The sequence below is a fragment of the Neomonachus schauinslandi genome, chromosome 8 (genome assembly GCF_002201575.2).
Source record: "Neomonachus schauinslandi chromosome 8, ASM220157v2, whole genome shotgun sequence".
In the NCBI taxonomy this organism is placed as follows: Eukaryota; Metazoa; Chordata; class Mammalia; order Carnivora; family Phocidae; genus Neomonachus; species Neomonachus schauinslandi.
Window position 1 is genome coordinate 102610735 of NC_058410.1, and position 25882 is coordinate 102636616.

A 25882-nucleotide genomic window follows, 5' to 3' on the forward strand; every position below is an offset into this window, starting at 1 on the left:
AAGAAAGAAAGAAAGAAAGAAAGAAAGAAAGAAAGAAAGAAAGAAAGAAAGAAAGAAAGAAAGAAAGAAAGAAATTCTACAGTCAACAAAAATTACAAAAAAAAAAGATTATTTCAGCATTAAATATATTGTGCTGTTTAAACTCTCAATTCAAATTTTGTTCCTCAAATGAGATTTCTAAGCTCATTCTACACTGTCAGGATTGAGCTGCTGCAGGCAATGAGGCATGCAGTCTCCAGGTGACTGAAGTTTCAGGGATAAATGTGACTTCCAAAAGAGTCACTGCACCATTTGTATGCTCAACCCTGTGCATGTTCAGAACCAAGAACTCCTAAGACAGGTGTTTCCCAAGAAGGAGGAATTTTCTTTCTTCTCATGTATATAAGGCTATATACGTGCTTCCATAGAGATAATGGGATAGGAAGGACCTCAGTGTGGATAAATGGATGGCCTAATATAGTAAATCATTAATACTTCTGTTTATGGATTTGATATAGTCAGCATCTATACATGATTTAAAAAGAACTTTCTCAGGGGTTTTTTTGTTGTTGTTAAAGGGCTCTTTTTTGTGCATTGAGGGAGGACTTAATGCACTTAGAAACTAGGGATACCTCAGGAAACCTCATAACCTGCCTCCTTTTAACATGTTGTCCTTGTTTAAATGCATCCAGAGGCTGACAGGGTTTCAGCTTTACAAAGGTGAGCAGTCCGCTGGGGTTTACTGAAACTAGACAGATCATTCATCAGCTTGAAATCTAGGTAAGGGCTTGCCTGCTTCACACTTATTGAAGGAAGCATGATGAATATATGTGGCTGGGCAGCATGCTTTTTGTTACCTGACTCCTTTACCGTCAACATTATCACTTGCTACAGAAAAGGATGCAGTGGAGAGGTGATCTTCCTAGTCTACAGTCTGTTACCTGAGTTCGTAGCTATGCCAAACATCTGGTGTAAAGAAAGGTTTGAAACTGTTACATATACATAAGCTTCAATTTGTTTTCCCTATGGAGGCAAGTTTGCAGATTATTCACATGCATTATTAGTTGGGTCCCTTATTTCCTTTATCCAGCAGTACTCTCCAGGTGTAAGAGGTTTGTCCAGTCAGCCACTGTCCCAATATTTTGTTTACCTGGCAATATCATGATGACATTTCAGAATAAACCCCTGAGGTCTTGGATTCACTCATTTAATAATTGGTTGTGCTCCTATGATTTACTAGGGGCTCTTCTAGGCCCACAAGACAGAATTTGGGGTAAGAAAAAAAGGTTCTTATTCTCATGGGGCTTAAAAGTAATATATGTCAGTATCTTCACCCAGAGTTATCTGAGAGCAGGGACTCTGCAATTTCTGGGTTCCTGAGCCAACACCACACTAGGCCTATAACTGGTGCTCCATCTAAACTTTTTGGCTGATTGGTTGGTAGATCTACATCTTGGTAGGAGTCAGTAGGTAATCAAAGAAGAATGGAGTAATTGATTACAAAGGTCAGTGTAGTAATAGTAAAATTATTCTATTAACCATAAAAAGAACAGGAGAATTACACATTGGCTCTATCAACTGTAGACCCTATTCTGCTACATTCTAATGTCAGTGCCTCATCCAGTGTGCTGGCTTGACTCTCTCTGCATGGCGTCAGTGGGAGTTGTAGAAGCTGTTCGGGAAAATGAATCCTTTGAGTCTCTTTTGAGAGCAGTAGGCCCTTTCAAGCATCCAGAGGTAATCTCACCCATGTTAATGTAATATAATATATAGTTTGTGCAGTACCACGGATACCTAGAATTTTATCCAAGTGTCTCCAAGGACTCCTAGGTTAAGAGCTTGGCACAGAGCAAAATGAGATGGCCTTTTGTTTGGATTATATGTTATTTGGAAATGATTTTGATTCACATGTGGCAGTGATTCTCAGAGGGTGTCCCCGTGATGCTGATGTGTAGTAAAGTTTGAGAACTTCTGGTGTATGCAATTTGAGGGGAAATTTTATACTTACATTTTATGGCTCTCTAACTCATTCTGCTTTCCTCTCTCATACTTGGATCACCACCCTTCCCAACTCAATATGGAAAATTTTCATGATGGAAGATGCTATTGATGGGCCAGGGAAGCAGGAGTTGTGGGAAAATGCAAAATAAATAGCACTGGCTGCATAATGTGAGTAGGAATTGTCAATCTCTTGACATGAAAGAAGCAGTAGGTCAGTTCTTGGAGATCCTCTGTAGATATGTAAACACTGATTGACAGAAAGAAGTAGCCAGAAACAGTTCTGACAATTGGAAGGGCATCTTCCAAATATTATTAAGACACCCAAATATTCCTGAGCACAGAAGGGTTTAGAACTTCTGATAAACATGATTATCTTGACAAGGTGATCCAGAGAAGCAGGGACATAGAAACTTGGCTGGCATGGAATTCAAAACAGAGGTTCAAATAAAGCTAGTATGAAAAAAACAGGAGTCAGCTTAGGATACTACAGAAGATATGAAACATACACACATTTTCAAAAACTGTGTAGAAAAGATGCCAAAATCTACAATTCCTACACCTATGTAATATGAACTCTGTAAGTGTACCTGTCATTAAAATATTTATATTATTATATCCATTATTATATCCCTGATTAGAGACAAAGGTCATGTCTTATATTCCTTCTATGCATGCTATTTATGTTCCCCCACTCCAGCCTAATCTGATTCTTTGTAGGTAGTATTCATATCATTGATTAGCCTATTAATTTGTACATTTGCACTGTGATATCATAAAATTATCACCACTTTTCAAACCTCTGTGGCATGCTTTTATTTTTAAAGGTATTCTCTACATTCTCTAGATTTCTATAAAGTGTTTTTGGTTTAGAGGCCTTTTTTTTCCACTTAGTAAACCTACATATTGTATAAGTTAATAGAATGTGACCAGACTGAATTTTTAAATTAAATACATAACATATTGCTGAAACCAGGCTCTTGAATAAAATGAATCTGGTACTCAAAATCCTTAAGCAAGGACTGCCTCTGGACTCCAAGAAATGTTTCCATGATTATTCAAGTGGCTCAGGTGTTTGCAGGTGGTATTACTCATTGTAGGCCATCATGCCCTCACTTTTCCATCTGGCTAATTCTAAGAAAGCAACAATTTCCATGTCCCCAGTTCTTTATTTTACCATGGTGAAAGGCACAGGTAAAGAAGAAGCAGACAAATGTGGTCCATAGCAAGTGGTAAGGAAGAAATGAAACAGATTTGGTTCCCCTGCAGCCTGTCCTCCCTGTTAAATTTCATTAATATCACACTTATGAACAGATGTTTAACCAGAGTGTCTGTGCTTCAATATACCACACTTAAGAACAGGAGCAAAAAAAAGACTTTCCTCTTTTTTAATAAGGGACAGTGTTTCTTTGGGTACATTTCAAGGTTTGGAAGATGTTGCCTCTGATTATTTAGTTCCAATCTCATTGGAAGGGCAACTTAAGCCAACATGGAGAGTGAGGACCAACATTGTTTTAGAAACTTCCAAGAAGGTCATTCTATAGACCTCTTTCCCTAATTTATCCTAGTATCTTATTAGACATCCATGTCAGGATCTTATCTCAGGATATTCTGATTAAACGTACCTTCCTGATTCTATCTCTTAATAGGGGAAAACATTGCTGCCTTATTGAATATTCTCATTGTGTACTATGTGGTACTGGAGTTTTATACACACCATGTTATATTTCCAAGTTTATGAGTCAGGGGAATATTTTTATTCTCATTTGATAGGTAAGGAAAGTAAAGACCAGGAGGTTAAATGACTTCTACGAGGTTCCCAAGGTAGTACATGTTGGAGCTGGGATTTAAATCCAGGTCTGTCTATACCAAAGTTCATATTCTTAATCACAATACTATATTAGGTCCTATCATACCCTGCACCATTCTTTGTTACAACAGGCCTTTGTACTAAGACAAATCTAGTGCTGTAATTCCCAAGCCATCTCAAATCCACACTAAAAGACTACTGCTGATCTTTCACAATAGTGCCCCTGCTCACTCAGAGTCACCAGTCCATAAGGTGGAGAAATGAAGCCTCATTTCTCTTATTCACCCAAAAGGGAATGAAACTTCCAGTCTGGACAAACTCATACCCTCTGCCTGCCATGGAACCTGCTACAAATTGTTTAGCAAATTTCTCACTGGCACATGATTTCCTCTTTAATACCATTTTGCACCAACTCAGAACAAACAATGGTGAGGCTCCAGGGTCAACTGCAAGTGGGAAGCCTATAATGTGGCCCCAAGTTTTCAGATAGAGGATTTTGTGCCAGACAAGCTTGGGTGTTTTTGTCTTAAATTGGCATCAGGAAGAATGATTGATGTGATAGCATGGGATAATACAATGCAGACTAAATTGAGAAATGTTCAGAACATCTAAGTTCTAAAGCCAGTTCTTTAAAGATTTGTGTGACAATGGACAAGTCTCATCACCAGTCTGGGCCTCAAGTTCTAGTATTCTTCTGTAACATTCCACTATGTAGTAGATAAATACCATCACAGTGGATTTGGGAATATATATTAGAATATTTTTTCCTGTGGAATAAAGTAGACGTGTTTGGTTAGATGTGAACTATGCTATCGAATGATGTTAATCATAGTTTCCTAGTGAAATTATTGTAAAATCTATTTCCTAGCCATCATGTCAGGATTAGTTAATTAAATTTTTCTGAGTGCTGGTTTAAAAACTGGTCCCCATACAAAGAGAGCAAGGAGAGACCAAAGAAAGAAGCAGGCCACTCTAGATTGGAAGGTGGCAGGTGTAATGAGCAAGAGAACTTACCTACGAGGCTTGTCTTGGGCAGCACCACGATGAGTAGACCTCTATACCTGCCTGCAAGAATCTTAAAAGTCTATATGGAGACCTAACTAGGTTCAGTCACATACCTGTCCAGATGGTCTCAAAAACACATTGCTCTCTCAGGACTCCATCCTTGAAAACGTCTCCCACTATGAGACTAGTGGACAGAACATACACTCCAAGGCCAGGGAAGGGGATGAGGAGCCTCTGATTGCCCAGGTCCGGCTCATGGGTCAACTGGCGGTTATGTCCTCTTGATGACCTCCTACAACATTGAGCATCCAAATGGGCAAAAGACTTGCTTGTTATGGGGGTCTATCTCCTTCTCCTTGGCTTTAACAAAGACCTATTCTTAATAAACTAAATAATTTTCATAATTTTTTACTCTTTTCATTTTTGAAAATCAAAATCATTTTGAAAATCTTCTGGTACTTCCCTCAGTGGTGTAGGACTACCACGAGCTTGGGGTAAGGGTAAGGAAAAGAAGTGGAAGAGACACATCAACATGGTAGAAGCACAGGAAGAACTAAGGCCACTCCCGCCACAACATGAACCACTCCTTTGCTTCTCCTGCCACTTTAAGCAATAATTAGCTCTGTTGTTTTCTTAATCTTTTCTATGACACACATTATTTAACTGAAACAAGGTATTACATTTTGCCTTTATATTGTATTTGGAGAGTATTTTCCATTTTAACCCAGTAGCTATTACATCATTATTGGACCACATTGCCTTTAATTCAATTTTAGAGTGATCAACATATGCTCAAACCTATTCTAGATACTTTCAAACACTTCTCTATGTGCTCAGTATAAATATTTTTAAAGAGGAAGTCTGGAAATTCCAAGATTCTAGATTTGCATAAGACAGCTCTAGATTGGACAGCAGGTCTGTTTCTTCCCTGAGTCAAAGAGATCACCCCGGGGGGACCCCTCTCCAGGGTGAAATCCTGGAAGTGACTCATTTCTCTGGATTGTTTCTGCCTGCATGCTGGTGGATAGGGTTACATTCATCACAGCCCTGGCACACAGCAACATTTAGGCAATGCTTCTGGCTTATAAGGGTGCCAAGTTGCATTGTAAACCACAAAATCAGTTTTGTTTTGTTTTCTAAGACCTTGTTCCCCAAAGTGTTGCATATGGACCAGCAGCAGCAATATCACCTGAGAGCTTATCAGAAATGAAAACTCCCCAGGTCACACCTGAATGGAATCTGCATTTTCACAAGGCCCCTAGATGACTCATATGCATCTGAAAGTTTGAGAAGCTCAGGTCTAAGACACAAGGTTGACCTAAGTATTCCTCATTCATGGCTGAGCCTAAAGTAACACATGTCAATTCAGACCAAAAACACCCATAAGAAAATTGAGTAATTGAGCCTGTAGCCATATCATTGAGTCATATGATAGAGACATTGAAGAAACGCCTGGAGAATTAGTGAGCAGCTATTACACACTGAGAAACACTCGTCCCTATCATCTGTAGTCGGGCCTGTCACGTGGTTAAGCTTAAAGCTGATTACTGTCGTTCAATATTTTCCAAAAATGTTGAAATTAAATCTAACCATCTCTTTAAGAAAAAACATCAGCAGCATTTTTCTCAAGCCCCTTTGCAGTTATTTCACAAGAGTAGCAACATTAAGGCTTAGTTAGCCTAATTATGTTAATATAATATGAGAACACAAGGTATAGGAACTATCCATAGGAGCAAGAGTATTTGGGAAAATGAAACACGGAATTACCGTGGAGCATATTTTTAAAGTGGCCTTGCAATCCATGCTTTTCTCAGGCAGGATTATTACGGCAGAGCCATTCACTGAAATCAAGGCTTATTCTCTGTCATTCAAGGGAATTCAGGGCCTCTGAAAGGTACCTGAAGAGCAGCACTCAGAATGAATGAACTCTGTTTAGTTATAGGATTTGTGTTAGAACAGCGAGTGTTTTCCCTCCAGAGCTACCCTCCCAACGTGGAGAGACCTCACCTGGGCCCCTCTGACTTTCCTCCGCTCTCTCAAAGGCTGAAGGCAAAGTACAGGCTCTGGATTTTGGAAAGCCGAAATATGTTCAAAAGGTTCTCATAGCTTCAGACGGTCCTTGAATATTCATGGCAAATGGAGACTTGCCTGGATGGTTCAGGTTCAGGCTCAAAGTTTATATCTCCCTTTGAATGTTCAGGTCTGTGCTTTCACCTCATCGGGTTTCTTAATTACATGGAGGGAGAGAGCGTTCGGTTCTGATTGTCACTGAAGGTCATGCTAATATGGGCAAGATGCACATTTGATTCAAAAGCCATTCCTGTGCACACTCATCCAGGTAACAATTGTGTCAGCTGCGTGCCAGGCTCTGTATTGGGCACTGGAGATTCTGTGGGGTACAAAACAGATGTGCATTCACCGTCCAGGAGCTTGAGCCTTGTAAAAAAGACAAAAATCACATAAATTCATAACTACAGATTATCGTGGTGGGAAAAATACATATGCTGTGAGAATGGGATGAGTGGAATACCAAGTCTTGGAGTGTTGGAAACAGTTTTCTTGAGGAGGTGACTGTGAGCTGAGATCTAAGCTGAGGCAGTTGACATGCATGGGCTGGATGGTAGACACAGGGTACAAAAGGGAGGACATGTACCTTAGAAGCATTGGATGAGAGCCACTGTGGATGGAAGTTTCCAGCGATGATGGGGAGGATGCTGAGGGCCATTGTAAGACTTTCTTGAGGGTTGGTGTAACACAAGTTAGATCCAGGTCTATGGATGTCGACTGTCTGTGTTTAGATCTTTGCCCCATTAGCTCTCTGACTCTGTACAAATTATTTTCACCTCTTTGTAACTCAGCTCCCTCCTCATAGTCCCTATCTCTTAGCATTGAGTAGGTTAAATGAGTTCATGATACCTGAAAGCAGTGCTTCTCAAGCTCTAATTGTTACCTGGGGATCTTGTTAAGAACACAGATTCTGTTTCAGTAGGTCTGGTGTGGGTGACAGTCTGCATTTCTAGCAAGTGACGCTGATGCCACGGTCCACGGACCACATTGTGAGCAGGAAAGGCATACAGCATTAGAACAGCACCCGGTTTGTTGTGAATTCTTAACAAATGCTGGTGACTTAACTCCTTGAGTGCTGATACTCTGCCCTCATCCCGATTAGCCCTTTTTGTTTCAACCCGCAAGGCTGAAAAATCTTTCTGCCATATGGTAGTATCCTTATTTCCTTAGTAAGCACAGTATGAAGGATACAGATCCCTCTGTTTTTTGCACTAAAGACCTTAAGCTGCCTCCAGGGTTATCATTCTGAATGTGACCTCTCTTTGCCAAGGATAGTAAAGAGCAGATAAGGAAAGTGTGGGACCTTGGTTTCTGTGTCCACTGGGTTTGGAAGTATCTTGGAGGTTACATTTTTGTGATATTCTTAGTACAGTAGCCTTGACCACTCTCTCCCCTAGAGGCATTTGCATCGTTCTGGTTCTCCTCCTATATCTCTGATGGTTCTCTACTTCTTACTGGCTCCCTCTTCTTACTACTCCCATATTTATAATGGCCCCCATAAAACACTCTTTTTCATTGTCCATTCTCTCAATATTCTCATTCAAGCCAAGTTTCTATTTTCTTCTACATCTATGATTCTTTGAATGGCATCTCTATTCTGTCATTTGCTCAGGCTCAGAATGTCCATCACCTGTAATTAACTCTTTTTGCCCCTACCTCCAACCAGCCAAGACATATATACACAGTAATAGCTAATTAACTACTGGGTCCTGACACCAGGAGTTCTCCTAGCATGGTCCTTGGGCCAACAGCATCCACACCACCTAGGAACTTGTTAGAAATGTGAATCCTCAGACCTCATTCCAGATCTGCTGAAACTTTAAGAGTGGCACCCAACAAGCCCTGTAGGTGACTGATTCCTACTCAAGTGAGAAAACCCTTGTTCTACAAGAATGGTGTTCAATCTTGCCTGAGTGTAGGAATCGTGAGGGTGGACTTCAAAATACTGATATGTAGGTCTCATCCCCAGAGATTCTGACTTAATTAGTCTGGAAGAGGCATGGGCATCCAGAATTTAAAAATAAATAAATAAATAAATATAAAAACAAAAACCCTCCTCCACTGATTAAAATGAATTACCAAGGTTTCAGACCAAGGTCTCCTTTTCATTTCTTTTTTTCCTTTTCTTTCTCCTCTCTCCGCCTTGGGCCTTCATTACCCATTACCTATTTTATTTGTGTGATAATCTAATCTCTCTCCTATAATTTCTCACACTTGGAACATAGTCTGTGTAACAGGACTTGATTATATTTTGTTGATTATATTTTCTTCTAACCAAATCCTACAAGTGCTTCCCATTGCCTAGAGAAGAAGTTACAATCTCCTGACCATGGCCATGGAGGACTTTCCTTGGCCAGGCCCCCAACTTTCCTTCTAGTGTCAAGTTACAGTACATCATATGCTGTCACCAAATCAAAGTAAGCCCACCCTGAACTTTCCTGTTTTCTTACCTCCATTTATACTGTTCCTTTTGCTTGGAATTTCTTTCACACTGTCAAACTCACCCACATTTCTTAAAAGCTGAGGCCCCAAAGCCACTTTTTCCATGGAGTTTCTCTAAGTGCCTCCAAAGGTAGAAAACTCTTCCATGCACTTTAGAGGTACTTCGAAGGCAGTTCCCTTAATCACAGTCTGTTATTACAGATTTGTTGCAAGTCTGCTGAAATAAAACTATATGTGCCTCAGGAGCCAATAGAGCTGGTAGCCTTCATTAGATAAATTGACTTGCCTGGGAGGAGCTAGCCAATAAGAAGATCTGTAGGGCAAGCCCTTGAGGGAAATTCTAAGAGAACAAGGAAAAAAACCCACCCCAGTGAGTCTGACATTCTTAGGCTGTGTCTAAACCCTAAAGATAGATGGCCACAGAAAGACACTGAGAGCTGTGTCTGTGAGTGGTCCTGAGATATATGAGACACAAAAAATGCAGCTTTGGGCCAAAGAGCCAAGAAGTCATCAGAAGAGGGAGAGAGAGACTTTTTCTCCACCTGTACACAACACACATGTGACTTTAGCTCAGGAGAGACTGCAGGGAGCATGACATGGCTTGGGCACCTGGTAGGGCTGCCAGATTTAGCAAATAAAAATACAGGGCACCAAGTTAAATTTGAATTTTGGATAAGCAAAGGACAATTTTTTAGTATAAGTATGTCCTATATATATATTGCTTTCTTTACTTATCAGATATGCAGATTTAACTGGGTGTCCAGTATTTTATCTAGCAGGCTCGTATTATGAAAACTCACAGAATCACATCTGAAAACCACAGCCCTGACTTCAGAAAGTCCCAGGGACCAGTATCAGTGCTAACTCACAGTAGTGGTAATCAACCAAGGGGCTGGAGAAGACCAGGAAAAGTCTATTTGGGATGTGGTAAAGATAGCAGAAGGATTCCCAGAGATGCATGGGTAAAAGTTTTCAGGGGCCAGAGTTCCTGTCTCAAAGTGAGGATACAAGCAAGTGAAATTTAAGTTCTTCTTACTATGATCTTATCTGTACATTCTGCCCACAGGAAACCAAGTTATGTTTATTGTTTTAATAGTTCCAAGTGTTTATTTGCTAGTGAAATTAAAATTGAACGAATAAAAGACACTTATCCAAAGACTACACTGGATAAAGATTCCATTTAGGAGAAATGTCTTTTGTTTTATATTTTATCTACGAGAAGATTAAGAATATTTATACACAAGAGAAAAATTTAATTAAAGAATGTAGATGATGGGTGTAGATTAGTGAAAATTTGTAGCATGGGAATATTAGCAAGCCAAAATTTGAACCCTAGACAGGATAGGTTACCCCTGCCACATATGAAATGTTGCATTAGAAACAACGATGAAGCATGGTATTTCACATGCGTACAACAGCACGAAGGAGTATATGTGCTATTTAGAATCTCTCTTATTTTCCTTCAAGGTTATAAGACTTTTAAGGTCAGTGATCCATATCTGGTTCATATTTCTAGCTTTAAAAAAATGCAAGAAAATTCTAGTGTTTCATTTCTCTCTTCCCAAGAACCAGGTCTTCTTGCACAGTGCAGTTTGTGGGGTCATCTCTTTAGGGCCAATTCCTGGGTGGAAGAGGCAGAGCCTGAGTAATGGAGCATGAGGACATGGATGGTGGGGCACCAGTTAAGTGCCCCCAGAGACAGACATACACCCGCTAGAGCTCCCGGGGGCTGAGAAGCTCAGGGTCTGAACTAGTTTAATGACCCCTTTTCATAGATAGAGCATATCTCTCTAAGGGAATGGCACATAAAACTTGTATTAGCAACATGACTTTTGTTATCATTTCATTCTTTCCAGCCATTTTTTACATTGGGGATTCTTTTTAAAGAATTGGATCCTTTCCAGGCTGAGAAATTTTAGACTTTTTTTTTATCAACTAATCACATCTTATCGGTATGTCTCTTACTAAATTCCCAACTTTATATTTTTAGTTAACTTATCTCAAAAAGTTGTTTATAAACTGATGTTATCCTACTTGACTTTTTCCTGATAGAAGAATATTTTGTTAATTGATAACTAAATTGATAAGAGATCCTCATTTCTCATCCCCATCTCCCTCAGCTTAGTAACCAGAAAACATATTGATGATGTTAAATATACAGCCTAAAGCAACAAATGTTTTTACTGAGGTGGGTCCTATTTCTTAATGGATTGAGATGGGAAGTGGGGCCCTTATTGATTGAGTCCCTCTTTTAAAATTTTTAAATAATGATGAAGAGGGTAATAAAAAGGAAACAGACAAATCTTTGAATCCAATTTTGTCATTTACTAGCTCTATGACTCAGACATGTTACCTAGTGTCTTTGTCCTTCAGTTTTTCTGTTAAAAAATCATGTTATTAATATCCATTCTATAGATTTTCAAAATTTCTGGCACTTGGTAGTTTCTTAATAAATTATAGCTATTTTTTATATCAATCTGACAACATAACAAAACCAAGGAAAGTTTAGGAAACCAAGTGAAAAATCTCTTACAATCTCACTCACCAATTCTATAAATGATTTATTTCTAGTCTTTAACTATACGATACATAGTTGTCATATATGGTATATGTCTTTTTTGATCCTGTTTATTTTCATTTTTTTCATAAGCAATTTCATAATTATAGTTTTATTGGTTGCTCAAAAGTTTGGCAAGTGACTGTGACATAATTTATTTAATTGTTCATTTATTGTTATCTTTAGAGTGTTTCTGGGGCAGTGTTTTTGGAACTGATCTTCACTATCTTTAATAGGCTTAAGGAAGAAAGCAAAATATTCTGGCTTGTCAACAGAAGCTGTAGGAAAAGAACATTTTCTTACATGATTCTTACATTTTAAATACATTTAAAACACAAAGATGCATTTGTATCTTACAGAAGCAAGATACAAATATAGGTCAACAAGTTCCAGGGGAGCAGATGTCCCAAGAAAAACCCTGGATACAAATTAGAAGGACCTGATTTATTTATAGACCAACTACGAAATGCTGTAAATTACTTTGTTAAGGACCACATCCAAGATTAAGCTTCTAAGAGTAGCTAGTGGCTTATCCTATTATGAAGTAATTTTACGGCTTTTCACTTGCTATAGCTCAGTGATTCTCAAAAGAAAAAATCCAGGAACTTTCCAATGCTATGATGCCCTGGAACCCCTCCCCAGACCACTGAATTAGAATCTCTGGGGAAAGGGCCTGAGCATTTGTGTTTTCAAAGTCTTTGTATGATTGCTGTGGATAACCAAATTGAGAAACATGGAAGGACCTTAGACCAGAAAGATCCCACCATCCTACCCAGCAACTTTGCAAAGGATGAGAGGATAAGGGGGAAATGTTGTTTCCCCTGAACCCCAGCCTCAGGCCCTGTCTGAGATCACAAAAGAAAGAGCATTTGCCTTGATACCAATAATCACAGTACCATTTCCCCACCAGGTAAACTGCCTCCATGAGAGCTCTTTAACTAAATAAACAACTTCATCGTCTCCTATAATTCCTTAATCTGGTATTGACCGGCCAGAAATGTGATGTCTTAATCAATTTGTTATGCTCCAAAGATGTCCTGGATTGCTAGTCATTAGGAAAATATATCCTTTGACACTTTAAAAGGCATGCTTACTTAATACATTTTTGTAAGGAGATTAATGAAGAAAACCTGTAGGCACATGATAAATATTATTATGGTGATAGAGCCAAAGATAATAAATCTTGACAGTTCAAAGAAGTATAATACTAGGACTTGAAATAGACTTCCACTTTTTATTAAGTTGTTATTAGCTCCTTGATTTTCACCAGGATAACCCAAATTCCTTCGTATCATGAGGCGGTCATTGTTTGCTACCTTGTAACTAATTCATTAATGCTATCCATTGCTAGCCCATCCTTTTGATAAGTGCATAGTGGAAGATAAATATGTGTTGAATGAATGAAAGATCAAGTGAATTAATGATCTTTTTAATTGTCACATTTTGAGTATTAAAAGCATGATATTAAAGAATTTCAAAATATTCCCAGCCTTAGCTTAACCAAAATTTACTTAATCTTTAGCTAAATCCCATGTCTTGTATCTTTTCACCTGTAAAAATAATATTATACTTCTTTTTTAGACATAAGAGTTCTGGGAAGGTTAACTATTAGTTTTAGCAAGCTTGAGACTTCTAACACATTCATAAACAGATCCTGGCTTCCCCAGATCAGTGTCAAGTCAATTCAGATTAAAACAGTATTAACACCATGTCTAATTAAAGGAAAAGTATGTTCATTAAAGTGCAATGAATATTTAAAGTAGTTTCAGCTACATAGGAGCCATAACAATTTAAGCACCCTTCTTGGGTCAGTGGAGAGCTTTTCCATTAGCAGCCTAGTGGATTCACAAATCATATACTCCCTTGCTTATTATTTTTAAATGGCAATTATAAATCTCTTGATAGAAAAAGGTAAAAAGGATGTTTTCCTAGTCCATATGAATGATGTGATGTGTGCCACTGGCCACTGAAAACTTGATGTTATATATCACAAAAAGAAAGTTAAACATTTGGTACCCCACTCCTGTCATTATATTAAATACCTTATCTTTGGCAAAAAGCAAAAGCATTTGAGAAAGTTGAATCCATACTCATCTTATGTTTGGCAGAGGCATATAAGACAGGGAATTGATTTCTCTTTTATTTACTGTTCTAAAAAATATTCAGTAATTGTGGCATGCATTTCTAAAGGAATCTGACCTAAGTATCGTATTTTGTGCATATATTTTCATAAGGCTTCATTAAGAGAAATTTTGGAAAGTATTCTACACATTTTGGAAAGCCTCATTGTATATAAATTCTTTCAGTAATCTATTCATTATTTAATGTCCCTCTTGAAGAAAATTATTCCTCATATCTCTTAAAACAGGTATTTCTATTTGTTCTTCCTTCAGTGAAGAAGGAGAACGCTGGTGGTTATGATCTTTGGTTAGTTGTTTTTTTTTTTTTTAATCATCTTCTACCTGTGACCTTGCAAATGGTCATTATATTCTCGTGGCCTTTTCCTCTCCGGCTACATAATCTCTTATACATAGACCTCATTCTCCACCTCACAGGCTTTTTGTTTTCAGCAGACTTTTAAGTTTGGGAAATTGATGTGTCTTCTGGGTCTTAAGCACATATGTTCCATTCTTTACAAAGATATGCAAGTATGTTCCGTGCTCCAAACTTCCTTCTCTCTGTATCTGGCTGATCTCAATGAATAGCCTTTCTCAATAGAGATGTATTCCATGCTTACATTCTTTCAGAAATTGCACGAGGCTGCGGTGTTACAGAGATAAGTTACAGATCCTCTTTTCTAAAAACCTAGTCTAGTGAAGAAGGAAGACAACTAAATGGGAAGTAATCAGTACAGTGTGGTAACTTGAATCTTAAAGGTGAGTCAAATGATCCAGAGCTTTGAATAATCCAACATGGGCTTTATATCAAATTCAGCCTCCTCAGGTGCTCTATTAAAAAAAATTACTCTTTACTGTTGGGAGAAGTCTTTCAGAGACGCTATTTCAATTGGTAATAAATGTTTTCTTTTCAAAATATGTTCATTAAAATTGAGGTCAATGGAAAGCTGCTCTCCATAAGGAAGGAAATATTTTTGCTTTGATCAGTTATTCTGAAGGTTATGAAGTCAGCATAAAATCCTAATAATGTTATAGACTTAAAAAATGAATACAAAGCAGGAAAATTTTATGGGTATGGACCAAGAAATATCAAGATGAAAAAGCATGAGGGTTATTAATCACAAACAAGACCTGGCCAGAAGATTGTTGGATAGTGGAACTTTCCATGGCCCCAAAAATCATCCCACCTTCAGGTCTTTCCTCCCTGATGCATAGTAACTGTTAAGATAATCGTGAGATTATTTAACCAGCAAAAATGAAGCATATATACAAGTACAAGACTTGTAGAAATCGTGAAGCAACGACTACTAAGATGTTGGAATTGTGAAGCAACCACAGCTAAAATGCTGAGCATTTTTAATAATTACAAAGAATAAGGAGTTAATTCTTACTTTTGTTTTGGGTGATATCTGGTTTGATAAATGTCTCTGACTTAGTGCCCACTTGGGTGCTAAATCAGCATTTTTATTCCCCATTAAACAAATTAATCACTTTTATATCATTAATAAAAGGTCACGTTAAATCTTTCCAGAACACAATGGGTAAACAATCTGCAAAAGATATCTCTCACTTTCACTGAATGAAGGATGTTCAATGTGTGCTTCTGAGAGTTAATGTTTGTGTAGAAATTGCAGGACTCCGAATCTCCTTGTTGAGAAACATAAAATGGAACTGTGCCTTTTTCCTTTTTCATGAGGATTCTTTGTATTAGCAAAGTGAAGTGCAGCATTAAATAATTGCCCGCTGAATTCAATCTTCATAAACAGAAAATCTAGATATACTTATCTGACTCTCCTGTAGCAACACTTTTATTTTGCTCTACTTATCTCAGTAATTATTTCAGTTCTCTTGGTTTTTATTATTGTTGTTTGTTTTAATTTGGAGATAGTAAGACCACAGGTTCAAGAAGTCTCTTTCATCTCTGGAGAACTGAATTTTTTGGAGGCCAGGATAGCCCATGGCATGTCTGGTGTAGGTCCCTGGGAGTAGGTCTAGCACATAATGGGGTTGTGCACCGACAGAGACTGAGTAGTTGTCGAAGTCCACTCAGACCGGAGTGGAGCTAGAATTCTTACGGCGGTGCCTACATTCTTACTACTACACTGTTGACCACACATTGACCACATAGGTCCTTCAATCATTAGTTCAGCTGCACATAACATTTCTGAAGTTATTCCTGATGGTTTTCATGGGAAACTCAAGATTAAAAGTGGAAAAGGATTCACTGTATCATCAAATTCATCCTCACCCAGAACTAATAAAAGTATATTCCCTACAGCATTTTTTCCAAAGCAATTTAGGCAGTTTTATTAAGTTCAATTTATGTGCGCCTCACTTAATTGATCGAACTTCTGCCACTTTTCTTGGAATACTCCTCTGAAGCCCTAATAAACCTGACTAATACCATGACATTTCTCTATTATAAAACTATTTCTCTTTATTATGATATTCCATTATTCCTTTTTCTATTAACAACATAGAATGACCCTAAATAATTCTTTTTCTAATAAGTCATGCTGATGTCTAGTTTTTATGAAGACCAGAAATCAAAGTCCATATCCTGGCTTTGTAGACTAGGAACCATTATAAATAGAAACATATTTGATATAATTTTTAAATAATCTCTTCCTGCCCCAATTTAGACTGGGGAAAACTGGCAGCCAAAGTCCTTCTAATTTTACTTAATAACTACCACTCTGAGGGTACTCAGAATATATGAAGATATTGAATATTCATCCTCATATAATGAATAAACGATTCTGGACTTCTCACTATGTGCAAGCTGGTAATAGATTATGGGTCTCAGAATCAGTATCCCTGCCAGTAAGGAATTTACAATTTAGTTGACTTGGTTGGATAAGTTCACAACATAGTTGCCTTGTCACATATGTCCAGTAAGTAAATGAGGTAGTCAATGCCCAGTGAGGTATGCAGACATTACCACTTATAGGAAGGAGTCCAGAGGAACCATGGATCACCTTTGTCTTTCCCTCAGGTTTTTGGGATGAAGTGGGACTTGAGCTAGTTCCAAAAACAAAGGTTGGAATCAGCTGGAGCAGTAGAGGGAGAGCACCTGGGATGGAAGGAGAACCCATCTTTAGAGTGCACCCATTTGGGTGGTAAACCAGCATTTTTTTTCTCAGTAAACAAACAGGGAGAATTATTTTATTTCCTAGAACTGGCCCAGGTAGGCTAATTAGAGTCACAGAAAGCACTCCTTAACAGTTCATTATAGTAGGCAAACATTTAAGAGAACTCAGAAAATGTGTAAGTTCTCTAGGTCAGGGTTTCTTAACCTTGGCACTGTTGACACCTTGGGGCTGATAACTTTTTGTTGGGAGGGGCTGCCGTGTGCATTATAAAATGTTTAACATTATCCCTGGCCCCTACCCATGAGACATAGTAGTATCTTGTTCCTCTCCCCAGTTTTGACAACCAAAAACAAATGTGTCCCGACATTGCCAAATGTCCCCTGGGATGCAAAATTGCTCCTCATCGAGAGCCACTTCTCTGGTTCTGTGAACACTAAGGGAAAGAGTTCTCAGATTCTCTTCTCCTGTAATGCCAACCATCAGGAAAATTGTCTTTGCACTTAACCCAGATTCCTCCTATTGCATATTATAAACCCTCTTCTTTCGTGGCCTCAGAGTTGTGCTTCCATATCAAGAGTAGTCTGTCTACTTAGCAAGACACTAGGCTATAATCTCTGGAGAATTTCTAAGTGCCCAGGGAAAACCAGTAAGAAATGCTCTCTAATATCTCTCCTCCACTTAGGAAAAACTCTGTAGTCTTGTTCACTTTTCAAAATTGTAGTCCTATTTAGATTAGAAACCTATTTCAATTGTAAATCCCACTGGTGGGGGAAGCTCAGCTTTAGGAGAGAACACAGCTGGCGCCTCCTGGATGTTAAATAATTCATCTTCCTCATTTTGGAGAGTCAGAAACAGCCAAGCCGAGATGCTAAATCCTCAAGGTAATATTGCAAAACCTAGTCCCTGGCACAAAGGGGGGAAAGGCCTGCTAAATCACAGAAGCCACCCTTCACAGCTTTAGGAGAAGCTCTAGAGAGAACGCTGTTTGCTCACCTGATTTTTCCCCCATTTTCCTAACATAGGAAAGATAGGTTGCCCTGAGAGAATTTTATGAAATTCAGTTAAGAAAAATGAGCCTTTCTACATTTTATATAGTTATGCCTGTGTCCCTCATGCCTGTAGTTCATTTTTCAAGTGCAGTATTTTGACCCTTCTAAAAAACATTTCCCTCAGAAATCAAAAGGTAAGCGTGGAACAGGAGGACCACCTGCTTCATTGCAGTTCGTAGAAAATAGATGACATTTCTCATTAATAGTTCTGTTCTCACACTTGGCTATTTATTGCATAATCTATTTTAGTCCAAATTGTCCTAGTACCTGTCCCAGGCTCATCTTGGATTTTCGTGAGACTTTCAAAGCTGCACTAAATCTCCAGAATGCACAGCTTCTAGAACAGTGTTCCATAGTAGTTCTAACACGTTTTTCAGGTAACTAGTAATCTTAGTACTTCTATTTCTGTGCCCTGAAAGAGGTAACATTCTTAGCAGAAAACCCATTTTACATCTTAATGAGACTCTATTTTTCTTCATATATGATAGGGTCCATATGTGTGCTACTACACCTGTATGCTCCTCTCGACCAAGTTTCTTGATTGTGGGACTCTAATGAGAATCTATAATGCTCCATGATTGCAACAATTTTTATGTTTTAATCTATGCTGCTTGAGTGGTTGACTGCATAAGCTATAAGCAATCAAAGCCACCAAATCCCCAATTTTTCCATTGGTCAGGCTCAGTGGTTTTGCTTTAGTTTCACTGAGAGTAAATACAGACAAAGGTAAAAGACAATCGAAGAAGTCTGCATGCAACCATTGCAGTTATCAAGGCAACACAAATTTCTAAACGATCATTTAGTTCTTCATCCAGGGAGATTTTCTCAGGGTACACAGATAGATAAAAACTGAATTTTCCAACTGGAAATTGGCCAGATGTGATTTGTAACAGCTATGTTCTTTGGAAAAAGACATTGTAGTCATTAGAACAGGGGAGACGGGAAGGGAGGGTGTGTTCTATCAAGCAAAATCTCAGTTTGGGTTCATTTACTGAAGTCTTTCCTCATCTCATGAGAACAAAGGGGAAAAAGCCATTTTGGTGATTGGACCCATGGGTCAGACAACCCGATAATCAGGCTCTGTCTGAATCCAAGACATCCCAAGCAATATTCAGTTTATGGCAGTGGTGTCAAAGAAGCTTTTATGAGCATCCACACTATTTTTCCCTTCATGATGTTTTTCTCCAGAAGTTAGGAATATAACTTGAGCTACTCTAGCTTCCTAATAACACAGCTCACTTTAATGTACCCTAAACAGGAGCACTTAATTCAAACAAGCCTCCATTCTATTATTTTTCAAAGATGTCTTCCTTGGGAAACTTCATTTAATGTGCATTTTATTTGATTTGAAAAGTGACAACTTGTATCATAAATCAGATGTGATGCTACATGATAAGATAGGCATTATTTCAAGTCAGAACAGGGGCACTTGGGTGGCTCAGTCAGTTAAGTGTCTGCCTTCAGCTCAAGTCATGATCTCAGGGTCCTGGGATATGGGACATCTGGCGTCGGGCTCCCTGCTCAGCGGGCAGGCTGCTTCTCCCTCTCCCTCTGCTCCTCCCCCCTGCTCGTGCTCCCTCTCTCTCTCTCCCTCTCTCTCTCTCAAATAAATAAGCAATCCTTAAAAAAAAAATAAAACAAAAGTCAGAACAATTGAGACAGCTGTCCCCATGTAAATATCAGTAAGTTCAGAAGTACACAGTGGAAGGGAAGGGGAAATTGCTGGAGACCTTTAAAACAAGGATCCCTAAAGATAATATCATGAACCCAATTAAAATACTAGTTTATAACTAATCAACCCATCTTACCAATTAAATGTATATTTCCTTAATTTAACATGAAATCATGGTACTGGGAATATGACTAACAATTTTCATCCGCCTGGATTCCATTCAAAAGAGATTGGGTAAGTTCACTCAAAACTTTTTATAGGAATAGGGCTTCCCAACAGAGCCACTTGCATCTGGAATTCTTTTATTTCTGTAAAGGAGCAGCTCCAATAGGAATGAGTAAGATAAACAAATTTAAATGTGGGTGAATATCTGGGAACCAATAACCCAACAGTATGTGATGAAAAGGCCCCAGTCATGAGGGAAGAGATTTGGAAATCAGCTAAAGTAAATTAGTTCAGAGATGGCAAGTTTTAGAGTGATGTTCTGATTTGTTCTCCCAAGTAACTTACATTTACTTGTTCCCTGGTATTATTTAATCTGCAAATGCGAGTATTTGCTCTCTAATTTCCCATTTTTATTAAATGTCTGAATGGTGTTCAAACAAATTCTGAAATAGTCAGACTGGCTCAGTCACAGCTAAACCAAGACACGCCAACTGCTAAGGATATAGCTAATGTTTCTGCATAAGCTTTGAACACCTCGTTCAGATTTTATTTGGCCATTCATTCATTCAACATACATTTTAGTGAGATTATCCCATATGCCAAAGCCTGTGCTGAACTCGGGGGAAACAAAGGCATGTTATACTCAATCCCTGCCCTCCAAGCCGCAGAATTCAGTGGACAAAAACCCCATCTCTGGCATCAGACAGATCTAGGATGGCATCCTGGCCTTGTCACTTACTAGCTGTGTGATACTGGGATAAATGACATTACCTCTCTAAGACTTGTGGCTTCTTCAATTTAAAATGAGGATAATTATAGGAACTATCCTGTAGATCACTGGAAGGATTGAAATGAGAAACACTTTTTGGTAACTCTACCAAAATAAGCAATGAGTAAATTTAGTGTTTATTCTCTAAAGGGAAGGAATACATTTTAAAAAATAAACACGATTAAATTGTAGGGATCTCTAAAGTGGGGGCACCAAAGATCTCTTATCATCTCAAGAACAAAAAGACTGAAAATGAACCATCCTGTGTGGGTGAAGCCATTGCTGGAATAATCAAACCTGCAATTTTAGAAATATTATAACTATTACAAATATCTTTAAATGAGATCAAGAGAGTTCTCTCATTTCTGCTGAGTTAGAAGAGCGAACAGAATTAAACTGCAGTAAATTATTAAGCTTCAGGAAATCTTTCGAATTCTAAAGGTTGTTAGTAAAATTTATCAGCCCAAAAATGTATTTTTAGAAACATGACATGGAGCTTTCTTCTCTGGATGATTTGGATGCAGGGCTGACTGGAACCAGAGGTGTGAAATCTTTAGGATATTCCTCTCCTCCTATGATTGATGTATGGATGATATGCAGAGTTGACAACGTATAATAAACTATCATGGCAGAGATGGAAAGGTTGTAGTAAAAGGTCAGGAGAAATAGGTAGCAGTTCTATTTTTTAAATAAGGAATGGGGCATATTCTGCAATTATGGAATCATAAGTCTTTTCCAAGTTTTGATGCAGAAATACCAACATATAAATTCTGTTTGCAAATTCTGCTTAGAATTGCGGCCTCCAAATCTTATGGTGCTATTACATTGAAACTTGACAGCATTTCAGTTAATAAAATGCTGTTTGACAGGATTTTGAGGACTTTGTCATTTGGAATGCATGTCAAAAATATTTGGAAATTTAAACCTGAAAATTCCTAAGTTCATTTTCAAAATTCGTAGTTACTCATTTCAATAAAAAAAAATTCTAAGCACAATAAAATGTAGGAGGGAATAAAATTGGAACATACAGATTCCTGTCTGGCATATTCTAGACAAGGTGTCAGTAAACTTCTCTGTGAAGCTCCAGACAATGCATACACAAGTGCATACTACTGTGTACCAATAAAACTTTATTTACAAAAACCAGCAAGGACCAGATTTGGTTGGTGGGCTTTAGTTTGCCAGCACTTAGTTTAGTAATCTTTAAGTCATTTTTTTTCAAAATAATTAATCACATCTTTCTTCTGCTGAGTTTCAGACACCCTCACCTCAAATTTGGCTTATATATCTGTTTTCATTCAATCTTCAGAATGGAACATCTAAAAAAACAAAACAAGAATACAACATCTAGAACTGCACTTAGACTAGGAAGACTCAAATCTATAAAGAACATTAGACAAATGTATTACAGATTTGTATTACAAATTTGGATTCAGTTTAGAAAAGATCCCCGCACTGAAAGAACAGATGAAAAGAGCCTAGCTCCCAAAGAAATGAGGGTATCTTTATTGTGTGTTAAAATATTGTGGCAGCAAGGAGAAAAAATGTTATATTCTTCGTCTTCCATATCTAAAATTGCTGCCTTCATGAAAATGCCTCAGGATGCAAGCACAAAAATTAAAATATTAATGAAAATACATAAAACAGCAACATTAAACTCCCCTTCAGAAAGGTCTCATAAAATAGGACTAATACTGGGCCCTGCAGTCAGGCTCAGTCGGGAATAATGAGGTTCCCCTTTTTATTCCTTTCCCTCTTCTTCCCTTCAAACCCATGAGTTTTGCGTTCTAGTTCTCCTACATTGAAGACTAAATTTTGGGGATAAAAGTCTAAGCCCCAAAACTCTGCTTCTGTCCCTCCCAGGGTTAAATAGCATCTCTCCTTTCTATCCCGAAGCATTCGATATAACGGTTACAGTGCATCTGAGAAGCTATATCCCCTCGAGGAGGCAGACAGCCTCACTTTTATAAATACTTGGCATCTGGAAGCACGTTTTTCATTTTTGAATATTGTTAAGAGCTCGGCACCTATTTTTGGTGGCATTTCTTAGAGACATTTTATATAGTGAGAAAAGCAAGCACAGGCATTTATTTGAATTTAAGGAGTGGTAACACTTTGGATTTGAGATCATATCCATGGCATACATGATAAAGCATGCTTTATGGCAAACCTGCAATATAAGGTATTACTTTAATGACTTAAACTAATAATGAAGAAATGTACAGAAAGTGCAAGTGTGTTAGAGGCAAAGCGTTGAAACTAAGATGAACATGGTGAGGAAATAAAATCTTGACATTCCCAGTCCTAGTCTTCTGATTTTGGACATCAGAAAAGGCTGTCTCTCAGCGTGAAAAGAATTATTAAATACTATGCAAGGGAATGAATAATATTCCCCTAGCGATTCTGTGAGGTGTATGCCTCAGATTGGCATCTGGACATTACTAATATTGTTATAGATGCTGAAAAGAACAGCTTGGATCAGAAAATTATAATTGTTAGAAAACCACTCTGGGAAGGCTTGGGATTGATATGGAAATTTATTGAAATGAAAAAAACCTCAAAGACAAAAAGTGCTTGTGCATATTTATCTATATTAAAGATATGTGCATGCCTCCCTAGCAGTGAATACCTTTAATATGTGGGTTTCCTTATCCCGTCAGGCTTTTTTATAAATGTACTCATATTTCTCTAATTTGTCCCAACTGTAGTATCTGCTCCCTCATATTTTCACCTTATTCACTAATACTGTCCCTCAGTTCAGTACACAGTAGTAGAAACTCAACAAGTATACCTAATACATTAGCTAAGGAACTAGACTAAACGCCACTGACAGTCATCAGAAATCAGAGTAGACAACAATTTGGCAGTCTTCCCTTCTGGCCACTATTCCTTGGATAAAAATTAAACAAATGAGAAAATACAGGCAACTGTTTGCAGCGCTTGATCTTATTGGCAGTTGTTTCTGATTAATTACTTTATTGATTGATGTCATATTTATTAAATGTCCACAGTGTCAGATGTCTGCCTAGTGTTTTGATGAAGGCAAGACCTAGAAACTGCAAAATAGAACTGCAGGGTAGAAAAATAGGAAGGAAGAAACTGCAATGCAGTGGCCTGGGGAAGTTGCCTGAAAGAGCGGTCCAGCAAACAGCATCAGGAAAACAAGATTAGGTCAGTGATTTGGTTGGAAAGGGCAGCCATGTTCATGCTAGTCAATTTCCATTTCTCAATCCGGAGTGCTAAACTGATATTTCCATCACACCTTTCAGCCCCGTTGAAGGACTTGTTTTACAGGCAGCAGGGGCCAGCTAGCCCAAACTTAGGTTGGAGCTGACATTTCTATGGTATTGAATTGCATTTGCATTAGCCATCCTCATTTCAATATCAAATAAATAAGATTCCTGGAAGTAAGTGATTTCTCCAAGGGCACAAAGCTTAAAAAGAGTGAACTCAAACACCAATCTGGCTCCCGGCTCCTGGTGGTTGTCTTTCTGCACTCTGCCCAATAGGAAACTATATGTGGAGCCATCCTGACTCCCATTTGGGAAACTCCTGTTTATGGGCCTGGATTTGAGTTTAAAACTGGTCAACATGGGTGGCGGTAGCAGGAGTGACAGCTGTTTCTTTCTTTTCTTGGAGTTAATCCACAAGAAGAGAAGAAAGTGCTTACACCTAACAACATATAACTGGCCTCTTGTTAATAGCCCCACCATTTGGTGTGTGAACTTCAAGAGGGACCAGTTTGTTTGGTTCCTACAGTTATGACCTTGCCCACCAAGATTCTAATCAATCCTTCAATATTTCTGTGCATGTCATAAACTATACCAATCAGCAAAGGTATTTTTAGTATATTGCTTTTTTGCCCTAGACACTCTGAGAATTTTCACTTGTTACAAAAATATTCATAAATAATTTCAAATGGCTTTCAAAAAGATCAAAGAAACAAGATAAAAGAAGAAAACAGAGATAAGCCAGCAGTTGTGATCGAATGACTGCTAAAGCTTAAACTTCAAATCCAGATCAGTTTTCTGGATCCCCAAAGATACAACTAAAAAATCTTGACCCTCACAGCAGGAAAAATACTATTTCACCAGTCTTTTCTATCACTGAGTCTTAAAGGATTGATATACTGGACATCAGTATACAGTTTACTGTGGGGAAAGTGTATGTAGCTGTGGCTATCAGCAACCTATGATGAAAAATGAGAACATAACATGAAAACATTTTAATGGTGGAAGTTCTGTGAGACTGCTAACCCATGGAGGGCCAGGCATGTAGACCTGTTGTGTTCTAACTTGTAACAAGGAGAGATCTTAACAAATTCAACAGTCAGTGGGCAGCGTGTCCCTTATGCAGTCTCCACCAAGTGTTACCTTTTTTAGCTAAGCTTTTGGTAAGAGTTGGATTTCAGAGCGTTTGAAGTTGCGTGCTTTGATAGGGAACTGAAGAGCTGATGTCCTATATTACAAATTATGGGAGGGTGAGCACTTCTGGAAACCAGAGGAGGTAGTAGCAGGGCTGATACTCTATTCTGAAAATTGATAGTCTCTTCCAGTTGAGACCCATTTCTTCTCAGTTGACAGGCATACCTCATTTTATCGTGCCTTGTGTTATTGCATGTTATAAATACAGTGTTTTTTTTATAAATTGAAGGTTTCTAGCAACCCTTGTTGAGCAAGTCTCTTGGCACCATTTTTTCCAACAACGTTTGCTCACTTGATGTCTCTGTGTCACATTTTGGTAATTCTCACAAGATTTCAAACTTTCTTATTATTATTGTGTTTGTTATGGTGATCTGTGATCAGTGATTGTGGCTTATTGAAAGGTCAGATGATGGTTAGCATTTTTTAGCAATAAAATTTTTTAATTAAGCTATGTCCATTGTTCTTTAGATATAACACTATTGCACATTAAGAAGACTACAGTATGGTGCTAACATAACTTTGATTGTGCCGGGAAACCAAAAGTTCATTTGACTTGCTATATTCTGATAGTCTCTTTATTGCAGTGATCGGGAACCAAACCCACAATCTCTGAGATATGGCTTTACTCACAAAACTGAACTTGACACTGCTAAGTTCCCTAGAAACTAGTTTTTAAAACAAAGCTCATCTCACTGTTATCCAGCGAAACTAGTCATTTACTTGTAATGAGTTGACA

The 25882-nt window shown here is 38.2% G+C and overlaps 1 protein-coding gene across 1 annotated transcript in view; it reads left to right on the forward strand.

The window, feature by feature from the left end:
* Window positions 1–25882, forward strand: part of PTCHD4 (patched domain containing 4) — a 195323-nt gene that overhangs the window by 1349 nt on the left and 168092 nt on the right. The gene's annotated exons all lie outside the window — the stretch shown is intronic.